The sequence below is a fragment of the Cibotium barometz genome, chromosome 38 (genome assembly GCF_041138505.1).
Source record: "Cibotium barometz isolate CiBa-2024 chromosome 38, ASM4113850v1, whole genome shotgun sequence".
Lineage (NCBI taxonomy): Eukaryota > Viridiplantae > Streptophyta > Polypodiopsida > Cyatheales > Cibotiaceae > Cibotium > Cibotium barometz.
In genome coordinates, this window is record NC_141083.1 from 19,598,495 (window position 1) to 19,622,132 (window position 23,638).

Consider the following 23,638-nt stretch of genomic DNA (forward strand, 5'->3'; position numbering starts at 1 on the left):
GTTGGAAATGGATTGTTATCTTTCATCACTTGACATACAACTACATTGAACAAGAGGGAAGCGTGCAGAGGTAATGCGACTTGCTCTTTTAATGCCCTATGGTAGTTGCGTCGCTATTTCTATGGTGTTATATAACTGGATTCTATTGCATGGTTGCGTTTATATGTGTGCTTCTTATGAAAATGCATTTTACGTGAGTGCACTATTAGTAGTGGAGGATTGGAGATGAACCATACATTTCTTGGAGCTACTTTGTCATCCATGGGGTATTGTCTTTGAGTTGGGGTGTGGCACGACGCCTACTCTGAAGGTATGCCTCCATTCAGGGAGATCATGTGTTTCATTGGATGTAGACGATGCCATCATCTCAAGATATGTAGATCCGTACTTGCGCAACTACACGAGTGCAAGCTCTTCTATGAGGATGAGAGTGGATGAGCACTTGGAGGATGAGATCAATCCTCATACAGGGGTGAACCCTATGATGACTAGTGAGCTTTGACAGTCCCTCTTCTACTTCTTTTGGTCCTTTTTTGCTAGATTTGGGGTGGAGCTTTCCTACTACACACTGACATTCCCATTGTTCCTTTTTTATATCTTTTTCTATGTCATATGGAGTGTTTCTTGTTCACTATATGTGATAAATGGTGGATGATTATTTTTGTGCTATGTTTTGGGTATTTGGCTTGTCCTTGGCACTAGTAGTTTGGATATCGGCACTTAATTTTATATCAAATTAGTGATGTCCTTTCTGTCACTCTCTTTTTGGTTGTTCAGTTGAAATGGAAAACAAATATACCCTTAACCCTTTGGGATTTAATGCAGGATTTGTATTGTTGACACATGTGCTTTTGTTTTCATTATAGTGTATTTCCCTCTTATATGCGGAGGCTACAACTCAAAGAATGGTTACTGACAAGAAGTAAGAAAGGATGTCATGAGCACACCATCAAGCATCGTGATTTTATGTGGATGATGAGTGTGAGGAGGGTTATATAGTGTGCTAACAACCATCCTCTCAAATGAATACTCTTGCTCTCTTTGATGTTATGACATGTACACTTTGAATTCCATTTGGATTTTATTTGGTTCATGGCTCTTGCATGTATTGATAAATTGTCAACATGAATCAATGCTTGAAAACCACATGGTTGTAGGGTGAGATAGTGTTGGTTGTTTTGTGTATTTTTATAATCGTTCCAGTACTCTGAGTATGTTACGTGATTCGCCTTTTATGACTGCATGTTGATTTGAGAAGTCTTAAATGACAATACGTGTTAATATATTCAAAAGCTATAACAAGACCTAGTGGTTTGGACGTACGAATGGATCTATCACCTAGATCACTATAGGGTTTTTTGAGGCTGTTGCTCAAGTTTGGGGCTTGCTCGGTTATGTTCGCTCGGTGTCTTGTAACACTCCATTTCTGGAAAACAAGATTCCAACTGCGTCAACTTTTAAACCCACTATGTTGTACCTATCTACAGGCTTTATTTGCATCAGGAGGGACATCGCTCTACATGCCTTCACCATCTATTGGGGGATATCTCTACTTCGTCACTTTTTATTGATGATTACTCTAGATATAGCTAGATGTATCCATTAAAGCAGAAGTCAGAGGTTTTTATGTGCTTTAAGCACTTCGTATCCATGGTTGAAAATGCATGTGAATGTAAAGTACGCACCCTTCATTCTCAGATCAAGGGGGGAGTATATGTCCAAGGAATTTCATGCATATATGGCTGAAACATGCATAAGGCATCAATGTACAATGCCATACACACCTCAATAAAATGATGTGGCTAAGAGGAAGAACATGCCTCTTATGGAGATGGCACGATGTATGGTGAAAGCCCAAGATTTACCTCATGGTTTTTGGTTAGAGGCAACTATGTGCACAAACTATGTGTTGAACAAATGCCCTACCAAGGCCTTGCAGTCTAAAACTTCTTATGAATCTTGGCATGGCAGGAAGCCTTCTGTGGCTCATTTACGTGTTTTTGGTGGTTGTCTTGCTTATGCTCTTGTGCCTAAGCAACAATGCAATAAGCTTGATGATAAGGCAGCTTGTGAGGTATAGTTTAGAAAGCAAGGGATATAGACTCTACCATCCGGCCTCAAAGCAGATTTTAGTAAGTAGAGATGTTGTTTTTATCAAAAACTTAGTTCAGTCCATGCTTTCATGCAAAAAATAGCAAAATGTATGCTCACAGGACATGTTTGATTTGCTCCTATCTTTGTTTAATGGAGGGCAGCCATATGTTGTAAGATTTCTCCCCAGCCCCTCAAAAACTATGAATTTCTTAATAATTCATTAGTTTTTGACCTTTCCCTCTTCTAAAGAATTGGTGGCCACTCTTGTTGCAAACAAGAGTAGAACCCTCAAACCATCAAGCCAAAGAAAAGCTCCCAGAATTTCATGTAAGTTAGAAATCCTACTTTTTCTTATTCTTTTAATGGTTTTCTAATTTTTGTTATCTTTAAAATGATAATCTGATGCTATGCCTTGCTGGAAAGGCTTTCCCCCTCTCTCATTCTTAAAATCAGCCCTTCTTTATCCTAGTTAAGTAATCAAATTGTTTGAATTAAACTTTTCATATTGTTTCTCTTTTAAAAGTGGAATTTGATTAGTTTAGAATGCTTTAAACAAATTGGGGATAATTTTTAAGTAGATTAAGAATAGGAAAAATTGAAAAATGGTCAGCCATACAAAGGAAATTATGGCAAAATTTTCTTAAATTTTGTGAAATAAGTATTACCTTTTATTATTCAAAAAGAGTAATCCCCATTGTTTGTGTATTCTAAAAGTGTTATTTTCATTCTATGCATAGTAGAAATATTTTTATTACAAAAGCGTTATTTCTATTAGATTCTACACATAGAAAGATGCATATTGATTATTTTTTTATTATAAAAGAGTTATTTTCATTAGATTTAAATTCTATGCATAGAAAGATGCATATTGATTATTTTTTATTATAAAAGAGTGATTTTCATTAGATTTAAATTCTATGCATAAAAGAATGCATATTGGTTATTTTTTAATTATAAAAGAGTGATTTTCATTAGATTTAAATTCTAAAAGAGTGATTTTTTTATTAAAAGAGTGATTTTCATTAGATTTAAATTCTATGCATAGAAAGATGCACATTGGATAATTTTTTTAATTATAAAAGTGTTACTTTCATCATTATTGATTTTTATGCATAAAATGATGCATAAAAGTTTTTTTTTAAATTATAAAAGTATTACTTCATCATTATTGATTTTTTTTTGCATAAAATGATGCATAAAAGAAATTTTTTTATTATAAAAGTGTTACTTTCATCATTATTGATTTTTATGCATAAATAGACGCATAAAAGAATTTTTATTATAAAAGTGTTACTTTCATCAAAATGGATTTTTATGCATAAATAGATGCATAAAAGGATTTTCTTTTATATAAAAGTGTTAATTCCATAGAAGTTGGATTTTATGCATAAATAGATACATATAGAATTTTTTATATATCAAAAAAAGAGTTCTCTTTAATCATTGTTTAAATCCCATGAATATTGATAAATGAATAAGTAAATACTCTGTGAAGGAAAATTCTACTGTTTCATATTCTCTAGGATGGTAAATGAGAAAATTCAGAAGATCTATCGAAGTCAGAATTTTAGATAAATGATTAATTTATTCCTCATAGGAATTCGGTGGTGACTAGTTTTGAATTCAGTTAAGCAAAATACTCAATGAATGAAATTCAATAAAGTAATTGAAATATTACCCTTCGAGAAAGATAGTTCAGGGAGAACCTTTCCAGACTCAAACCCTGAATCAGACTATGACCAAGACGTAACTCCTTCGTCAGTTTCAAGAAAAGACGATGTGACCAGTTCAGTAATCTACACTCAAATCACCCACCGAATCTGAAATTAAATTGAGACCTTTGATTTTTATCTGAGGATCTAGGTTATAGAATTCAGGAATATCTATTGGAATCCAGACCTGTGATCTAGAAGTATAGGGATACAGAATTAAGATATACTCATTGTATTCAAAAGAAAATCAAACTTAAAACTTGCATAGAAACCATGTTTTCTTAAAGGATTGTCTTACACCAGAATGTTGGAGGGAGCATTCGGTATATGTGTTTTTCTAAGGGAAGTTCGATTAACAACTGGCGGGGGAGTGTTCAAAGGACGGCTCACGCGGCAAAAACCTGCCCAGGTCTTGACCAGCCTGGGTATGGTGTAAAATGGTGTGCTTCCGATATGATGGGCGAGGGTCGACAAAGCGGTCCCTGAGTGAAGTGCCAGGACACCTAAGGAGGATCCTGGAGGGTTCTGACCAGGCGATGCACGAGCTCGCGGTGCTTAGGACACCCATGCATATGTCCTGGAAGATATATATATGTATGATGACGAGAAAATTATTGTAATCTGTTACTGGATCTCGTTGTTGCTGACGTGCTAGTCTCAACGGAGAGTCCAGAGTGTTACTGTTTTGTGAGAAACAAGGTTGGAATGGAAATTTTGAGTTATGACATCTGTAACCAATAATTTTTTGTCAATGGATTGTTTTATAAATTAAAGTTTAAAGAGGAGTGTGTGCGTATCTGTATTCTAAAGCAAAAGTTAAGAAAGGCATTCAATTATGGGTGGATGAGTACTTGTCTGGTTCTACCAATTCAAGTGGTTGGGCGGTGGCTAACCTATGGGCCGGATGGGGTTAGGCTAGAATCAATAGAGTTTTAATAATAAAATTGATCAATAGGAATACGCTTAGAACTCGAATAGTTAAATAATAACCTGAAGACTTTTCAAATGAATAGATCAATGCCTGTGCCTGATTCAATTAGGAAAAAAGCATTGATTCCTTCAAGTTAAGTCTATAATAGTTTCCCTTCTATCTGGTTTATTCATATGAAGGTTAGTTCAGTATCTTGACCTCGTTAGAAAAATTCGTTAAGAAATTCAAAATGGTGGAATCGTCCCCGTTTTCGGGCATGGAAAATTTTCTCGGTTTCGGTTTTTGGAATGATCACCAGCTTAGTCTCGTGCCCGGACATTGGAGGGCGAGGCCCCGAGTGGGAAACCCTACCCCGCGCAAGAGGGAGCTGCTTCCGTTGGCTACTAGCAATCGGGAATCCGGTGCACGGAGGGGGCACTGGGATCTCACAGTTGGTATCAGAGCGCTGTTGTAATTTTACGTAACAGCATTAGAAATTGCTTAAAATTTTAAAGTAAATCTAGGAAATAATGTTTTTGCTTGTTAAATTTATGTTGAATGAACTTCAAAAATAAATTGAATTGGAAATTTATAGATGGATACCCCGAATCTATGTGGCATTCTTGAACTATCCCAGGGTCAGGAGATATGATAACCTTTGCATTCGAGTACCTCATCAACTCTGAAGTTCCTGGGTGAATGATCAAAGAGTTGAACATGCTGAACAAGCCCTAGTCTTATCAGAATCATGGCTAAGGAAATATTTTGCCTGAGCCTTTGACACTGACTGGTACTGACATTAATACATCATCCTCCACAGAACCACATATATCGACGTCGCTCAAGAGGATCAGGAAAGTAAAGACTCTCAAAATGACATGCGAGTCTCACTCTACTTACTCGAGTCGTAGCAGAATTTCATGCCGAGTTTTTAGGCTTCTTAGCCGCTTTATCTCTAGAAGTAGAATTACTGCACCTCTTTCTATAATGAATCGTGTGTACCATGGCATGTCTCCTTCACAATTTCGCTTCCATATGCGAATACGATTGAGGGAGTGATTTTGGGAGCCGTGATGCTCTATGTATATATCGAAAACTTTTGATAATAAACGATGTTTTGTAAAAAAATTCTAAATTATTTTCATGATTGTGAATATGGTTAATAAAACTATCAGAGTAAACCTTGTTTCATGATGTATGGTGAAATAATTATATATTTAAAGAATAAATCACAAAAATTAAATAATCATAAATCTGTTGTCGGAGTTAAGTTGATGAAAATCTCTTTTTGTCAGAGTCATGAGGCACGCGGCTCGTGCAAGGCAACTGGATCCTCTAACCGATGACGAAGAGTTAGATTTGGATGTTCGAAAAGCCCTGCACAGATCTCAACCTGGTCCCTTCAAGGGTGAAGGGGAGCAATTAGGTGAAGTAGTGGAAAAGTGGATTGAAGCAATGGAGGAATACTTTGATGTAACTGGCTATAATGAGAGAAGCAAGATGGCTCTTGCCAGGTTAAAGATTGTGGAAACGGCCAGGGTCACTTGGAGGAATCACCTGCAAGACTAACCGTCTCAACTGGAACCGCGATCTGAAAGCTTACCTCAGAAAGGAGTTTTGTCCTCCGAGCTTCCTTGAATGAGTTATTGGAACTAAAGCAGGATAGCCAGACAATTGAAGAGTACCATCAAGCTTTTGGCCTTCTCCTCAAATATTCTCCTCAATTGGATGAAGAGTAGCTGATGGCCAGGTTCATTCGAGGAATGAACGAGCCATTGAACACCTTAGTAAAGAATGCCAAACCTGTCTCAATGGCCGAAGCAGTATAAGAATGGCAAAAGATTTTGCCAAAGCCTTTGTTGTTAAGGTCCCGCCAAAGCTTGCACCCTCTAACTTTAAAAGATTCCAAACCCCGGGAAGTATTTCAAACTTTCCTCCCCCAAAGAGGCAGCAAGGCCCAATTTAGAATCAGGATACTAGGAGATTCAGAAGTGAAGGAAGACCCTTCCTACAGAACACTTTCTCAGGAGCTCCACCTATTTCAAGGATTTAGAGGGATGAGCTCAGAAGTGAGAACCAGTGTTTTGGATGCCAGGGTTTGGTCACCAGCTGAAAGACTACCCAACTCCTGCCATGTTAAGGGGACAGGGAAGTCAAGGATCGAGAGTGCAGAGACCAACCCCTTCCTATCAGTCAAATCAGGGTCCATCTCGTCAAAATCAGGGCAATCCCAGGAGAACTCTAGCTCAGCCATCTGCCTCTATCCAGAGTAGCCTCAGAATTCCTTCCTAGAACTAGGGCAACCAAAGAGAAAGAGTTCCGCCTCAGACTGCAATAGCCAGAGCAGTCACAATAGCAGAAGTAGTGGAAGAAGAAAGAGGACAAATTTATGCAGCAATTGAAAACCAAGGACCAAACCATAAATTCTCCGTCATTCATACTCCAGCTGAGTATTAGGGTAAGCCTTTTAAGCTTTTGATTGATTTAGGCAGTACTCATTCTTTCATTTCCCCTGGGATGCTTGTGTAAGCTAGTCGTAGATCAAAAATCAGGGAAACCTACGCAAGTTGAATTGGCAAGTGGGAAGATTCTTTTCACTCACCTTGAGGCAGATCGTATTTAGTTCAATCTAGATGGGAATTTGACTGATTGTCAGTTCACAGTTATACCTTTGGGAGTTTTTGACGGGATTCTTGGAATGGATTGGCTCCATAAAAATCAAGCTGACATTCACTGTCATAATGGAACCATCTCCTTCCGTGACCTCCACGGAAATAAAGTTCAAGGAACCGGAATTTCAGGATCCCTAAATCTACAGAAGTAGTTAGTAAAGGCTTCTAAGTTACTAAAAGGACTTAGAAAGAAGCAGCTCATTTATGTTATCAAAATGAATCCAGTAGACTCAAAGTTAAAAGCTAAAGAACGTGAATGGTTAAGTGATTATGATGATTTATTCCCAACAGAATTAAAAGAGATGCCTCCAATTCGAGAAGTAGATCATGTGATAGAATTGTCCCTCGGAGCTCAGCCAGTACCCCTGCACACGTACAAAATGCCAGTTCTTGAAGCCATCGAACTCAAGAAACAGCTTAGACAGCTGTTAGAACAAGGGTTTGTAAGACCTAGTGTTTCACCTTGGGGTGCGCCAATTCTCTTTCAGAAAAAGAAAGATGGAACGCTAAGACTCTGTGTGGACTACACAGAGATATCAATCAGGTGTGACAGTTAAGAATAAGTATACTATCCCCAAAATTGATGAGCTTCTGGATAGGCTAAGTCGAGCCCTGATCTTCACAAAGATAGATCTCAAATCAGGGTATTATTAGATTAGGATTAATGAGCAAGATATCCCAAAGATAGCCCCCCATCAATACTTGATATGGGCATTATGAATTCCTGTCATGCCGTTTGGATTGACAAATGCCCCAGCTATATTCAATCAATTAATGCAGGACATTCTCAGAGAATACTTGGATGATTTTGTTCTTGTTTTCTTTGATGATGATATTCTGATTTACTCAAAGAATGCAGCTGACCATGAAGCTCATGTCAGAAGAGTTCTTGAGATTCTAAGGAAGCACCAACTCTTTGCAAAAAAGAGCAAATGCACTTTCTGGTATCCAAAGATGGAATTTCTCTAGATTTCGCAAAAGTCCAAGCAGTCATAGATTGGCGTGAACCAAAGACAGTGAAAGAAGTCAGAGGATTCTTGGGATTGACTGGTTGGTATAGAATTTTTATACCAAAGAATGCTCTCATAGCTTCCCCCCGACTAATCTTCTCAAAAAGAATATCCTGTTTCAATGGTCTGCCGAGTGCCAAAGTGCTTTTGATAAGCTGAAGACCGTAAGTTGAAGACCGCCTTGGTAACCAATCCCATTTTGAAGTTGCTAGATTTCTCTCTACCCTTTGAGGTAGTAAAACTGATGCCAGCAGTGGTTTTGCCCTGGGAGGTGCACTCATGCAGGAAGGTCATGCAGTGGCCTATGAATCCCAAAAACTCAGAATGCATGACAGGAATTATGCTATCCATGACTTGGAACTACTTTCAGTAGTATATGACTTGAAGTTGTGGAGACATTACCTACTGGGTCAAAGATTCACTTTAATGTGATAGATCATCAGAGCTTAAAGTGGATATTCACTCAGAAGGATCTCAACATGCGCCAAAGAAGGTGGATGCAGACCCTATAGGAATTTGATTTTAAAATCATGTACCGCCTAGGTAAAGAAAATGTGGTAGCAGATGCCCTCAACAGAAAAGCCTCCTTGCTTACAATTACTGTAGTGTCAAATCCCTTGATTATTGAAGCAAGTGAGAAGATCATGCGGGATAGATTCTTTGGCCCTATTGCTACCCTACTTATGCAGGAAAGCAAAACTCCACAGGAGTTGAACCGGGTTCAAGGGTACATGGAATTATGTATTATAATCGCAGGTTATGCATTCCCAATGATGAGGGAACTAAGGATCAAATTCTGAATGAAGCCCATGACAGCCTTACAGGACATCCAGGTTTCATCAAAACCTACATGTCTGTGAAGAAAAGCTTCTTTTGGCCTGGTCTAAAAAAGGATATGCTTAATCATGTACGTCAATGTCTGACCTATCAGGAAGTCAAGGCCGAGAGAGTAAAAATGCCTGGGAAGTTACATCCATTAGACATCCCCCAGATGAAGTGGGAATGCATCAATATGGATTTTATTACTGGATTACCCTCAGTGCAATCAAGTTACAACTCCATCTTCGTGGTAGTTGATAGACTAACCAAAGTTGCCCATCTGATTCTAGTAAAAGAAACCTACACTGCAGTGGATGTGGCTGGAGTGTTCCTCAAAGAAATCTTCAGATTGCATGGCCTACCCAGAAGAATAGTAAGTGATCGAGACCCCAAATTCACATCAAGATTCTGGACTGCATTTTTTGAAGCAGTATGAACTTTCTTGGATCTCAGCACAGCTTACCACCTCGAGACCGATGGTCAAACTGAAAGGGTGAACCAAGTAATCGAAGATATACTTCGGTCATGCTATAGCAGGGAACCCAAGAAGTGGCTAAGCTATCTGCACCTAGTCAAGTTCGCCTACAATGCTTCTTATCATAGAAGTATTGGGATGAGCCCTTTCAAAGCTTTGTATGGACAAGATTGCTTAACTCCATTAACTTGGTCCGGCCGACCCATTGATTAGGGTCGAGATGTCCAGACAGATGCTTGATGACATGGAGTAGCAGATGCAGTCAATTCGCAAAGATATAAAAGCTGCCCAGAATAGACAAATGCAGTATGCAGATAAGAAGAGGTCAGACAGAAAATTTGAAGAAGCAGATATGGTCTTCATTTGAGTATGCCCCAAAAGAAGTTCTCTATCTCTTGGGAAGTACAAGAAGTTATCCCCCAGATATTGTGGACCATATCTGATCACCAAGAAAGTAGGTGACTTAGCCTACGAGCTTCTTTTGCCTCCTCATCTCAAAGTACATAATGTATTTCATGTTAGTCTTCTTAGAAAGTATATACCAAGCCCAAATCATGTGCTTGATGAAATCTTAACTTCTTCAACCCAAGGACAGATGGAACTCCAACCTGAAGAAATCCTTGATGTTCGAGAAAAGGTTCTTAGGAACAGAATTCTGAGAGAATTATTGGTCAAATGGAAGTTCTATACTTTTGAAGATGCCACCTGGGAGAAAGAAGCCAAACTATTGCGAGATTACCCCCAATTTGTGAGATGAGAACATCTTGCATTTTTCAAGTGGGAGAGAATGTAAAATTCCTCCCCAGCCCCTCAAGATGTCCAGTATCTTTCCCTGTAATCAAATCCCTCTTTAGATTTATAAAAGATCTTGTTTCTACCTATTTTGGCTTAGAGAGAGAAAATATTCTAGAGAAAGATTATTCAGATTTTAGATATTTTTGGATGGAAAAATATCTCTTCTTATTAAAATAAATTCCCCCAAAACAGAAGTTCAAAAAGATTTTCAGAAGGTGCATTAGAAATCAATTATAATCTGTTCAAAAGGCCTTATCCTAGGAGTTCAGATTTTTTGAAATTTTTAAATTAAGGTTTTGAGGGGCCAATCAAATTCATCCAAATGTGTGGAGGAGATAAATAGAAGAAATAAAGAAAATCCTCCCAAAAATGAGTAAATACTTACATAAGATGAAGAGTGGACTAAGGACCAAAGAAAATACTAAAAAAATAAATTTTTGACACCTCAGATGTGGGGATTCCCCCTCATGAAGGAGGCACCTATTTCACATGTGTGGTGGAGTTTTAAATTCTCAAATATTGAGATATTTTATCTCTCCTCTCTCCTAATTCAAGTCTAGTTCCAAAAAGTAAGCTAAACTAACCCAAAAATGGTCAAAAATTGACCAAACTGATCTAGAAAATTCTAGAATCAGTTTGCTTGGTTAGAAGCTCACTTTTTCCTATAAATACAAGCCTCTCCCTTTGTTGAAGCTTAATAGTGTTTTATGCACTGTTACTCTACTCCTCCCCAGAGCCAAAAACTGTGAATTTCTTAATAATTCATTAGTTTTTGACCTTTCCCTCTTCTAAAGAATTGGTGGCCACTCTTGTTGCAAACAAGAGTAGAACCCTCAAACCATCAAGCCAAAGAAAAGCTCCCAAAATTTCATGTAAGTTAGAAATCCTACTTTTTCTTATTATTTTAATGGTTTTCTAATTTTTGTTATCTTTAAAATGATAATCTGATGCTATGCCTTGCTGGAAAGGCTTTCCCCCTCTCTCATTCTTAAAATCAGCCCTTCTTTATCGTAGTTAAGTAATCGAATTGTTTGAATTAAACTTTTCATATTGTTTCTCTTTTAAAAGTGGAATTTGATTAGTTTAGAATGCTTCAAACAAATTGGGGATAATTTTTAAGTAAATTAAGAATAGGAAAAATTGAAAAATGGTCAGCCATACAAAGGAGGTTATGGCAAAATTTTCTTAAATTTTGTGAAATAAGTATTACCTTTTATTATTCAAAAAGAGTAATCCCCATTGTTTGTGTATTCTAAAAGTGTTATTTTCATTCTATGCATAGAAAAATGCATAGTAGAAATATTTTTATTACAAAAGTGTTATTTCTATTAGATTTAAATTCTATGCATAGAAATATGCATATTGATTATTATTTTATTATAAAAGAGTGATTTTCATTAGATTTAAATTCTATGCATAGAAAGATGCATATTGATTATTTTTTTATTATAAAAGAGTGATTTTCATTAGATTTAAATTCTATGCATAAAAGGATGCATACTGGTTATTTTTTTATTTATAAAAGAGTGATTTTCATTAGATTTAAATTCTATGCATAGAAAGATGCACATTGGATAATTTTTATTATTATAAAAGTGTTACTTTCATCATTATTGATTTTTATGCATAAAATGATGCATAAAAGATTTTTTAAATTATAAAAGTATTACTTCATCATTATTGATTTTTTTGCATAAAATGATGCATAAAAGATTTTTTTTAATTATAAAAGTGTTACTTTTATCATTATTGATTTTTATGCATAAATAGATGCATAAAAGAATTTTTATTATAAAAGTGTTACTTTCATCAAAATGGATTTTTAATGCATAAATAGACGCATAAAAGGATTTTCTTTTATATAAAAGTGTTCCATATAGAAGTTGGATTTTATGCATAAATAGATGCATATAGAATTTTTTATATATCAAAATAAGAGTTCTCTTTAATAATTGTTTAAATCCCATGAATATTGGTAAATGAATAAGTAAATACTCTGTGTGAAGGAAAATTCTATTGTTTCATATTCTCTAGGATGGTAAATGAGAATATTCAGAAGATCTATCGAAGTCAAAATTTTAGATAAATGATTAATTTATTTCTCATAGGAATTCGGTGACTAGTTTTGAATTCAGTTAAGCAAAATACTCAATGAATGAAATTTAGTAAAGTAGTAATTGAAATATTACCCTTCGAGAAAGTTCAGGGAGAACCTTTCCAGACTCAAACCCTGAATCAGACTATGACCAAGGCGTAACTCCTTCGTCAGTTTCAAGAAAAGACGATGTGACCAGTTCAGTAATCTACACTCAAATCACCCATCGAATCTGAAATTAAATTGAGACCTTTGATTTTGATCTGAGGATCCAGGTTACAGAATTCACGAAATTCTATTGGAATCCAGACCTATGATCTAGAAGTATAGAGATACGGAATTAAGATATACTTATTGTATTCAAAAGAAAATCAAACTTGAAAACTTGCATAGAAACCGTGTTTTCTTAAAGGACTGTCTTATGCCAGAATGATGGAGGGAGCATTTGATATATGTGTTTTTCTAAGGGAAGTTCGGTTGCAACAGCTAGCGGGGAGTGTTCAAAGGACGGCTCACGCGGCAAAAACCTGCCCAGGTCTTGATCAGCTTGGGTATGGTGTAAAATGGTGTGCTTCTAATACGATGGGCAAGGGCCGACGAAGCGGTCCCTGAGTGAAGTGCCAGGACACCTAAGGAGGATCCTGGAGGGTTCTGACCAAGCAATGCACAGGCTCACGGTGCTTAGGACACCCATGCATATGTCGTGGAAGATATATATGTGTATGATGACGAGAAAATTATTGTAATCTGTTACTAGATCTCGTTGCTGACCTGCTGGTCTCAGAGAGTCCAGAGTGATACTGTTTTGTGAGAAACAAGGATGTAATAGAAATTTTGAGTTATGACATCTGTTACCAATAATTTTTTGTCAGTGGATTGTTTTATAAATTAAAGTTTAAAGAGGAGTGTGTGTGTATCTGTATTCTAAAGCAAAAGTTAAGAAAGGCATTCAATTATGGGTAGATGAGTACTTGTCTGGTTCTACCAATTCCAGTGGTTGGGAAGTGGCTATAACCCATGGGCCGGATGGGGTTAGGCTGGAATTAGTAGAGTTTTAATAATAAAATTGATCAATAGGAATACGCTTAGAACTCGAAGAGTTAAATAATAACCTGAAGACTTCTCAAATGAATAGATCAATGGCTATGCCTGATTTAATTAGGAAAAAAGCGTTGATTCCTTCAAGTTAAGTCTGTAATAGTTTCCCTTCTATCTGGTTTATTTAGATGAAGGTTAGTTTAGTATCTTGACCTCATTAGAAAAATTTGTTAAGAAATTCAAAATGGTGGAATCGTCCCCATTTCCGGGCATGGGAAATTTTCTCGGTTTCGGTTTTCGGAATGACCACCAGCTTAGTCTCGTGCCGAATGTTCGAGGGCAAGGCCCCGAGTGGGAAACCCTGCCCCGCGCAAGAGGGAGCTGCTTTCGTTGGTTGCCAGCAATCGAGAATCCGGTGCGTGGAGGGGGTAGTGGGATCTCACATATGTAGAGCAATTGAATGCTCAACCAAGTGCTGAAATTTAGCCTTTGCAGTTGCAAAATCAGCCTGCAAATCAGCCTTTTGAGATGAGGCAATTATTGAGGATGTAGTGGATAAGGAGAGAGCAGCCATAGAAGAATCTAGGCTTATGCCAAAATGGCTTGTACAGACATTGAGGGATAGCAAGTTGGCATCTCTTTTATACCTAGAAAAACTCGTGCAGGTTCTCATCATGTAGATTATTCTCATGTGGATAATGTTCTCATTTCTACTTTATGTAATGAGGAGGAACCTGTTTCCTTTGAGGAAGCACAGGATGATGATCATTGGATGTATGCTATGCAGGATGAGTATAACTATATACTTAAGAATGACACCTGGTATTTGACAGATCTACCTCATGGCAAGAAGGCCATTGGTACTAAGTGGGTTTATAAGTTAAAACGCAAAGCAGATGGTAGCATTGATTGCTCTACAAGGCTAGACTTGTTGCAAAAGGGTATGCCCAACAAAAGATTATGATGAGACCTTTGCACCCACATCTCGTATGACTACCATTAGGTGTCTCATTGCTTTGGCAGCACATCATGGGTGGAATGTACATTAGATTCATGCATACTTGGTTGCAAATGATTTTTGCAATAGTCCCCCAACAGAGCGTACACTCTATGTGAAGGGGAGTAAGGATACATTTTTGGTCATCGTTCTATACGTTGATAACATGCTACTCTCATAAGACCCAATATAGATCAAATTTTAGCCTTTAAGGCCGATTTGCAGTCATCGTTTGAGATGTCAGATTTGGGGCCCTTGCATTATTATTTGGGGATTCAATTTATGCAGCGCAATGATGGCATTGTTATGCTGTAGTCTAAATATATACAGAAGCTATTGAAGAGGGTTAATCTTAAAGACTATAAACCTATGGCTACACCTATGGAGACATGTACTCGACTTAGTCTTCAAGATGCAAGAGACTCTTTTGATGCTAGTTTGTATCAGCAGGCTGTTGGATTCCTTCTTTATGTATGCAACACTAGGCCAGATATACAGTATGCGGTCTCACAGTTGAGCAGATTTATGCATAGTCCAGGTACGAAGCATTGGCAGGCTGTCAAGCAGGTTTTCCACTATTTGCAAGGCACTCAGTATTTTGGATTGTTTTATCCAAAGGGAGGTGAGTCACAGCTGCATGCTTTTAGTGATTCAGATTGGGCTGGGTGTTATGATACACAAGTGTCCACTAGAGGGTTTTGATTTTACCTTGGTGATTCATGTATATCATGGATCAACAAAACAAGAAGTAGCCTACAGTGGCCACTTCCAGCTGTGAAGGTGAATACAAGGCAGATTTTATAACTACAATTGAGTGTGTGTGGCTCAGACGTCTTATGGGGTGTTGGACAGTTATCTAGCACTACCATTTTCATTGACATAGCTAGAGCGCATTAACAATTGCGAGGAACCCAATGTTTCATGCTCACACTAAGCACATTGAGGTGCATTACCACTAGGGAAAGACTCTCCACAGAGTAGAGATCAGATTGATCTATGTGCCTACACGTGACAACATGGCAGATTTATTCATGAGGGCTCTTCCTCGTCTCGTGAAAAGTTCGAAGCTTTTCGTAAAGCTTTGGGCTTACTGCCTTTTCAGGATTGATCAGCCATACCCTGTACATGTTCACATCATGGGGGGATTTGTAGCATTATATGGTAGTGATGTGTGTGAACACACTTAGGACCATTGGGGCATTTTTTTCCTCACTAGGAGGTTTTTTCCCCGTGTGTATGTACACCCTCTTATCTACTCATTTTGGGGTGTGTACTTATCTTTTGTATCTGGCACACATTTGTTTATTCTATTCTAGTGAGTTTGTGTGCTCTCAAGCTTCTCTATCTTGTGTGTGTGCATTGATGTGTGTGAACACACTTAGGACCGCCAGGGCATTTTTTCCCTCACTAGGAGGTTTTTTTCCCCATCTGTATGTACACCCTCTTATCTACTCATTTTGGGGTGTGTACTTATCTTTTGTATCTGGCACACATTTGTTTATTCTATTCTAGTGAGTTCGTGTGCTCTCAAGCTTTTTCAAAACCCTAACCCTAATTCCAACAGCTGTTTCCATGGAAAGGAGTCTAAATAGTTGTTAATCAAGAGTTGGTACTATCCTTGAGGTTGTTTCTTTGAACAATGGTGGTGTTTTTTTCCTTGATGGACCAAGTGAATCATATAAAACATATCTTTATAATGCCTTGCTATCTCGATTACCTAGAGAGAATCAAGTTGCTTTTGCATATGCATCATCTGGAATAACCATGTTATTACTTTCAAATGGACATATATCACACTCACATTTCAAAATCCCATTGGTTCTCATGCTTCTAGCACATGTGGTATATCAAATGTAATAGCCCATTGGTTGAGGTGTTAAAGCATGCAAAGTTGATCATTTGGGGGATGAGGCTCCAATGATGCATCGTTATGCATATGAAGCATTGGACAAGACATTAAAAGATATTATGCAAAGTGATATAGTGTTTGGTTGCAAAATTATGCTCTTTGGTGGTGACTTCAGGCAAATCTTACCCATTGTGGCAAAGGAATCATGTGAGGATATTGTTGATGCAACGTTGTGCCAGTCATATATTTGGAGATATGTGAATGTTTTAAAGCTCACCCAAAACATACGAGTCATTTAGAGTGCTTATGATTGTACATAACTAGAATTTGTCAAATGGACTTTACCAATTGGAGATGGCTCTATAGACCATCCAAATAATCAAGGTAGAGTGGTAATTCCATCGCAAATGTTGATCCATGGGAACTCCCTTATGAGTTTGGTAGAAAGGGTGTACAAATATCTTCAAAGAGTGGAGGATTATACATTTTTCTTCAAAGACCGCACTATTCTTGCACCACAAAATCTAGAGGTCAATGAGATCAATGACCTAGCCTTGAGTGCATTACCCGGCCTTGAAAGAGAATACCTTAGTGTGTAGATTCAGTTGTTTCTTCTGAGAATGACAGAATATTGTATCCAATTGAGTACTTGAATAGTTTGAACTTAGATGGTGGTTACCCTCCTCCACCGCTTGCTTATAAAGATGAATGCTCCTATTATGTTGCTCCGCGATTTGGACCCTTGGCGGGGACTTTGTAATGGTACCAGACTGATATGTAAGAAATTCCACTCTAAGGGACAGAAGAAGAAACTATTAGATGTACAAACATTGGAGACAAGGTCTTTATTCCCAGGATAACATTCATACCATCTATGCTTCAATTTCCTTTTGACATGAGAAGGAAACAATTTCTTGTGAGGCTAGCTTTTGGTATGTCAGTAAATAAGTCCCAAGGATAAACATTGAGTGTGTTAGGACTTTATTTGGCCACACAAGTATTTACACATGGACAATTGTATGTTACTATGTCACGTGTTAGGTCATTAGATGCAGTGAAAGTGTGTGTAAAGGATACTGCGAAACATGAAAGTAGCATAGAAGGTACAAATAAAGTCTACACAACGAATGTTGTCTATAAAGAGGTATAAAAAATAGCATGTAGAAGAATGTAAATGCAATCTACGCCAAAAAGGTAGAGAACGAGCTATTGATACAGCATCCTATAAACATCAGAGACTATATCATAGATATCATTGTATCAATCAGGTAAGCATTTGAAAGGAGAATGTTCGCAAAGATGTGACATGTGCAATCTATGTTGACTTTTTGTAAGTGTGCATGCTTTCAAGTTGTTTGATGATTCTTTTAGAATGATAATTATTTTATTGTGATGTGAAGACATGAAGATAAATAGGAGCTGGATGGCCAAATTTCTTTAATTTGTCTCTCACACAGCACTAAATTGATATATATACATATATATATACACTTACATTGTGTGGATTAAATGGTTGACATTGAGGTAAAGCCAACATGTAGATCTAGAAGTATGGAGTGCCCCATCTATTGCTCAAGGGGTGGTTCAAATGCTTGAGATGGCTGTAGGGGCTCAACGAGTTTATCTTTGTTTTTTTAACATTTGGATAAGCAAATGTTTTTCTTTTGACTTACTTCCATTTATAGTGACATTATTATTTTTTCTTGCTCGGTTTAAAATACTTAACATTCATATATATATATATATAGAGAGAGAGAGAGAGAGAGACAGATAAGCCTTAAAATCTTATGTAAATGATTAGTGTAGTGTAGTGTTATATTTGATATCACAGGTATATTTCTTAGGATAGATGTGGCAAGGAGATCATTTTCATTTTTTCATTTATATTGAAGGTATTTGACTCGACATTTGCTATACTATAGTCATCATTGTTTACCATAATTTATTTAATCTTCATGGCTCAATTATAGACCCCCGTTTTGGGAAGGACAAGTAAAAGCATCTCTAATGATTGAACTATTAGAGAGCACTGGTGTTTTATCGTATAAAAACTTGCTTTGCATGTAGTTTTTGCATTTTATGTAAATATAAATCATTATTGATGTTTTTTTTAAAACAAGAAATATCTTTATTTTTTAAAACCTAGATTATTACTAAGTTTGTATGGTCAAGACACTTACAATGAGAGCTTTGGGCTCCTTGGAGTTTACAATCTAAGATTATGAAAGATTGTGGATCAGCTTTATGTACATGAAATGTTTGTAGACTATGAAAAGCCTAATAAGTTAGATATTTGGTGCATAGGCACTGGACATTGCAGATTTTTTTTTATTTTCCATCTACAAGCTTGTTTCAAACGCCATTCATCTCAAATATTGATCCACTGAATGATTTTTGTAAGGTTTTATCTTTTAGCTTTTTTTCCTTTAAAAAAATATCTCTTAAATATTGATCCACCGAATAAGTTTTGTAAGGTTTTATCTTTCAGTTTTTTTTTCCTTTAAAAATTATATCTTGTAATAGCTAATGTTATTACCTTATATATATTTTCTAGATAGAAGGAGGCAAGGAGTATAGGCTTCTAAGGAGTGATAATCTAGTCACCCAAAGATTGTTTTAATACTTTGCTCAGGTGTGTTAAGATTGTCACCACTATTTTGGGTTGGAATTCTAGTTGTATATTTATGCCAAGTTTGGTGCTTTATTAAAAGAGAAGTAAGGGCTTTAGAAGCTTCACATGGATATATGTGGCAAGCATGGTGTGTTCGTATTTGAGGTTGCCAAGTTGAGGTCCATGAGGCCCAAAATGGGCTTCAAATATAAGGCTTATCTCTACTCCCCCCGAGGACGAGTCTGTGTTTTTCAACATGCAAGAATACCTTGCCCGTCAAAGACGTTGCCACTAGTCACTAGAATATACGAACTAGAGGGGTCCCTTTCACCTTCTCTTACATAAGATGTAGAGAACCAAATCCCTTTCTTAGAAATTAACAATAAAATACCTAACTTTTATCGTGAGAATTGATCCTAAGGTCCACATTTTGATGCAAGTGGCGATCACAATGCCGCCTATCCCACCATCATCCTATATCTAGAGCACTCACACATCCATGCTCATAGATCACATAAGGAAAGCAATAGGTAGACTCACCTCTCATTGTAGGATCGCCATTCCAAGTCACTCCCAAGAGAGACATGCACCACCATAGCATGAGGCATGTAAGTCGATAAAACATGTGGTGTATGCGTAAGAGAACACATCTTTCATAGCACAAAACTTTAAAACATAAATTAACAAAGATAAAGAACAATAATGTGATATAACATATGGCAAAACCCCACACCCATGTGCTTTTGTGAAAGGACACACATCAATTTTGATGGTTGATCTAGAAATGCTAAGATGGAGGTTGTCTGCTAATAGAAGCTAGGATGAACTCGCCTGATGTTGACTGATGAAATTTGTAGAGAAGGGGTTGGTCACGTACTTATATAAGGTTTTATACATGAGGGGTAGGACCCGGGCACAGGGGCATGACATGACCATGTAGGTCTACGATGATGATGCCACTATGTCTGTAGTGCTTACTCAACTCCACAAAGATGTGCTAGACAATATGTAGCAGAGTACTCCCATCTCCCACGATCATTTTTGGTCTCATCTTGGGCCTCATTTGGGCTCCACAATGTCAAGACGTGGTGTGAATTCTACCTACTTCATGTGTGGACAGTTAATGGTCCATTGTAGCATGTAGCCCCATCTCCCACACGGTCATTTAGGCCCCATTTGGGCTCCATAATATTAAAGGATATGGTGTCTAAGAGTAAAATTCTACTTCATGTGTGGACTGTTATGAGATAACGGTCTATTGTAGCATGTAGCCTATTTAGATATGTACCAAATCTAATCTAAGCCAACTTTAACTCCTATGTCACCATCCCGTATATGAATACGAGTTTAAGTTGCTCATTCATGGCTACTGTAATGAGGGTCGTACACATGAGCTAGCTGTCTCGATGCCTGCTTAGTAAGCCAAAGGGATTTTAAGAGGATACTTGCACCTCTGGATAATATACATGTCTCATGGCATACTTTGCACCATCGACACAAGGCCAGACTTTGTCATCCATTAGCTTATCTCCTAAGAAGGATTCAAGCTCACCTCTTCTTCATTTTTGTTGCTTTGAGAGAGTTAGCGATGTCGCTACCGCCACTTCATCATTATTTACATGGTCTCTCTTTAGGTCCGACTCCGAGAATTCAAACATCTTGGTGTGATTAGCTTATGGTATATAGGATTGGTATTCAAGGACTTAGAAAAGGCCAAGTTTAGGAACATAGTGATGTGCAACTTGTGATATGTGTTATGAGCTTCACCTTCTCATGCAATGGAGAATAATAAAATAAGGATTCATAAGAGAATCAAGGTTGAATCCTTAGAACTATTAATCAAGGATTAAAATGATTAATCTTAATTAGATGATGATTAATGTCAATATTAATGAAAGATGGATGTTAAGCACTCAAGAGATACACATGCAAGAAAGGGTCTCAAGAGATGTTAGAGTCTCCTTTAATAGCTACTAAGCACATGGGAAACGCCCTTCATATGAATTATCTTCTTATGCCTATAATGAGAACATTATTGGACCCATTAACCAAGCACGTGGTCTCAAAGTGTGCTAGTGCTTTAGTGTATCACATTGGCTAGTGTACTTTTGTAAGTGCTTGGCAATCGTTAAGGATTTTAGCACATTTCTCACCATTTGAATCTCTTCTTCTTAATTTGATTCTTTTTAAAAAAATAAAATGGGTTATGTCTAAACAACACACCGCTTGATTGAAATTTGTAAATGCTTAAAATTTGACCTTGGTGGGCCCCCTCTCTTCTTTTGTTTTAATGTTGTGATTGGTGAATCCATGTTTTCTTTAGGCATTCTTTTGTGTGTTCAAGTACTTTCCTTAGCCTTGCTGAATCAACAAGTGTCATTGGGACTTGCCTTCAAACTACAAATCATCAACATCATGATGTGGGTGTGCTAGCTCATCTGTCATCCTCACTTGTCACACTAGAATGTTCCATGGAAATGGGAGTGAATGAAGATCTCTCATTTTCCTAGATGGAGGCAAGAAGAGAATGGCCTTCATGATGGATCTCTTATAAGAGCTAAATGGAGAAGAAGCTAATGAGAGGGACAATCCTACAAGCAAACCTATTCAAGCAATCAATCCATCTAGTATCTAATCCACTAATAAACAACAAGCAAGCAAGAGTAGAACAAGTATTTGATTGTTGCAAGGGAATGAATTATATTGCTTAATTTCAAAAATGACTTAAATGTAAATGATTAAATTTCACACTAGGCCAAACAAAACTTAAAAAATAGTCCATTGGAACCAGTTCTAGTCTCAAGCAACTATGTACATGAATTTTATCACTTCTCCATTTGGCATTAAGCTCAGGGTAAACCTACTTTTAGTGCCATCTTACAAAAGATGGGTTTTTGATACACGTGGGTAAGATGGTAATGGTACTTGCATCTTCATGTCAAGTTAGGGTGGTGCAAATTTTGCTATTTCCAAAGGTATGGATGGTCATGAAGAGATCGGTCCACTTGATTCATGGCTTGTCAAAGATAGATTTTGTTGGTCCTTAAGATATAAAGCATGTCAAGGCTTCATGTGATGTAATGTAGGTGAAAAAATGTTTGATGTGAGGCCTCCTCTATGGGTTTGTGACTTGGTCAAGACTATACAAGGAACAAGGGCTCATGGATTTGCTTGTGGTTTGATTAGAAATGGCCGATGGTAGTTTTGAATAGTTTTTGCATGGCAAGGTATAATTCCTAGATCTCATAGTGAACCTAGATACACTGGGGTGGTTCTTTGTTTCTTTTTGTACTACTTGGGTGGTGATGTTCTTGTTTGTGATGAAAATAATCACGAGCGAAGAAGAGACAAATGGCCCAATGGAGACTGGAAAGACTTGTTTTCTTTGAAGATCTTGGAAGGTTTCTACAAGTTTGAAGAAGCAGATCTAGGAAATGGGTCATACCATAGGCTTTTTCCCGCAATGGGTCATACCATAGGCTTTCTCCCGCAATGTCTTCCCCCCAATCCAGAGATGTATCTCTATGGCTATTGTGAGTGCTTAAGTATGCAAGATATGCTTGTAAAACGTGTAAAGCCCTTGTGAATAATTCAGGTTTCATCATGCGTGGGCTAAGATAATTGAAGGTGTGCTCTTCTCTCCATGTGAAAACTCCAACTCCTTGTTGCCTTTTCTGCAACTCTTGTTTTTGTGTCCAAGAATTAAGGCCATAAAGATTTTGTGGCACCCCTCTTTGAGTTTGATGAGGTTTTTCTATTGGCTACTTCGGCCTATAATAAAAGGAAAGTAGTAGATGGGGCCCAACATGGTGGTGAGGACTCAAATTCCTTGCTTTCTTTGACATTTTTTCACTTTGGTTGAAAGAAAAAAGGACTCTTTTGTGCCAAGGTCTATCATTTGGAGGGGTTGTGTTATGTCCCATGTTATGTGGACATAATGAGGCTAGTGTTAGAGGTCGGTCATGGGATAGTTCTCATTGAGGCTATAAAGTTGAGATTGTGGCTTATTTGTAATGATTTCCAATGTGGAAGCTCTACATCCTAAGGGTCCTTGGCTAGTGGTTAGCCCACTAGTTAGCCATACCATTGACATCCATGAGGGCTGATCACGTGGTAAATGAGATACGCATGCCTTATAGGTATGTAAGCTTACTTGGGCCGATGTTTAGCTCGATTGGGTGTGGCTTACCATTGTATTCGATATGAAGATTATGGTGGAAAGTGATAGCCAATACCCTATTTGTTTCCCTTGCTTATTTGTGGGGTTACATTGGTTCGTGTATAATGTTCCAGTGCTTTGGGTTCTCAAGCTATTTATTGATCTTAGAAGATGAACACACATAGGTGGATTGTTACTTGGGATGTTTCATGATAACTACTACTAAGAATAATGGGTTCTCAAGCTATCAAATGTGATTTATTGATGTTGTACTTGGTTCCAAGCAGTGAGTAACATTGTGCTTTGATGATTGGTCTCATAGTTGCAGCTAGATCAAGGATCCCATAAACTTTGCATGTTTGGTCGAGAGGTCTAACATTTGTGATGTACCTTATTTGAGGG